Source organism: Triticum aestivum, chromosome 4D (assembly GCF_018294505.1).
Source record: "Triticum aestivum cultivar Chinese Spring chromosome 4D, IWGSC CS RefSeq v2.1, whole genome shotgun sequence".
Lineage (NCBI taxonomy): Eukaryota > Viridiplantae > Streptophyta > Magnoliopsida > Poales > Poaceae > Triticum > Triticum aestivum.
In genome coordinates this window covers 31,602,130-31,604,011 of record NC_057805.1, presented here as the reverse complement: position 1 = coordinate 31,604,011, position 1,882 = coordinate 31,602,130, and positions in this window count along the sequence as shown.

The following is a 1,882-nucleotide window of genomic DNA, read 5'->3' as shown; positions in this document are numbered from 1 at the left end:
GCGGAGACAGGCGCAGGCGGCATGCCGCGGGCACATACGCGCGCTCGCGGTTCGTTTGTTTGCGCCGGCCGTTTTCTGCCGGCTCTGTCGAGGTTGCGTGCGTGGCAGGGAGGGCGGCGGTTTTTCTGGGAGGTAGCCGGAGACGTGATGCCGGCCGGCCGGTGTCACACCGCCGCGGGACGGGCCGTTCGTACGTCCTTCGCCCCGGCTCCCAGGGCACGGGGTGGTGGATCCCATGTCGCCACCGTGCCCGCGTTGCGGCTCCACACGTATGCTGATCCGGCAGCTCTTCCAGTTCTGTTTAGGATTCCTCGCGCCGATGCACGATACGAAAGCGACCGTACGTGAATGGGGCAATGTCTATTTTCATCCAGATGATCGTCCTTTCTTTCATGTGGAAAAAGCCAAAGCCATGATTAGTAATTTTGCGGAAATAATCATGCTAGTAGTCTGGCATAATGGTTTTTGCAGGACACGTCACGTCATTCTACCGCCTGTGATTCTTAAACATCTTTTTAGAGGAAAAATGATTTTTTGAGACTCGAAATGATTCAGCCATAATCTGAATTTACCGCTTGGATGCTCAAATCTTGGTCCTCAAATATACACGCGTGTTTGTGAGTTTAACAATATTTGTGGATCTACCTACAGTCACCAACATTGAGAGCCACGCCTGCGGAGGCTCCGTCACCTCCCCCCTTCACCTCCGCGTCTTGTTCGGTGAACAGCACCTCTATCGCCTCCTGTTCTTGCCGGATAAACTGTCGGTTGGCCTCGCCCTGGATGGACTCGAGGATGACGGTCTGCTCCGTCATCTCCATCGCTTGGGCGGCCTCGTACTCTGCCTTGATGTCTGCCATGGCGAAGCCCGTCGGGCATAAATAGTCAGCTTCCTCCCTCGGGTGGCACGTCGTAGCCGCGCGGAGCGTAGGAGGCGCTCGTCGGACCAACGGTCTCTTCGCATCCCCTCCTGAGCCCTATCCGTCCTATGTGGCAGGCGTGCTCGGGCACGTCCAGGCCTCCCCATATCTACCCCAAATGGGCCGGATATGGGGAGCGCTGGTTAGTCCAGGCGTTTGGCCCATCTATGGGGAGTCCGGTTCGGCGCCAAAACTCGTCTGGGCACTGACCGAAAAGCTCGTCCGGGCATTTAGGGTGGTTATGGGTAGTCCGGTTGTAGATGCTTTTAGGAGCCAATCGACCATCCAAGCGGGCCTAAGTGAAGGAAATATACCCTAGAGACAATAAAGTTGTTACATATATTTTCTTATATCATGATAAATGTTTATTATTCATGCTAGAATTGTATTAACTGAAACTTAGTACATGTGTGAATACATAGACAAACAGAGTGTCCCTAATATGCATCTACTTGACTAGCTCGTTAATCAAAAATGGTTAATCAAAGACATGTGTCGTCATTTGATGAATGGGATCACATCATTAGAGAATGATGTGATGGACAAGACCCATCCGTTAACTTAGCATAATAATCGTTTAGTTTTATTGCTATTGCTTTCTTCATGACTTATACATGTTCCTCTGACTATGAGATTATGCAACTCTCGAATACCGCAGGAACACCTTGTGTGCTATCAAACGTCACAACATAACTGGGTGATTATAAAGATGCTCTACAGGTGTCTCCGAAGGTGTTTGTTGAGTTAGCATAGATCAAGATTAGGATTTGTCACTCCATGTATCGGAGAGGTATCTCTGGTCCCTCTCGGTAATGCACATCACTATAAACCTTGCAAGCAATGTGACTAATGAGTTAGTTGCGAGATGATGCATTACAGAATGAGTAAAGAGACTTGCAAGTAATGAGATTGAACTAGGTATGATGATACCGACGATCGAATCTCGGGCAAGTAACATACCG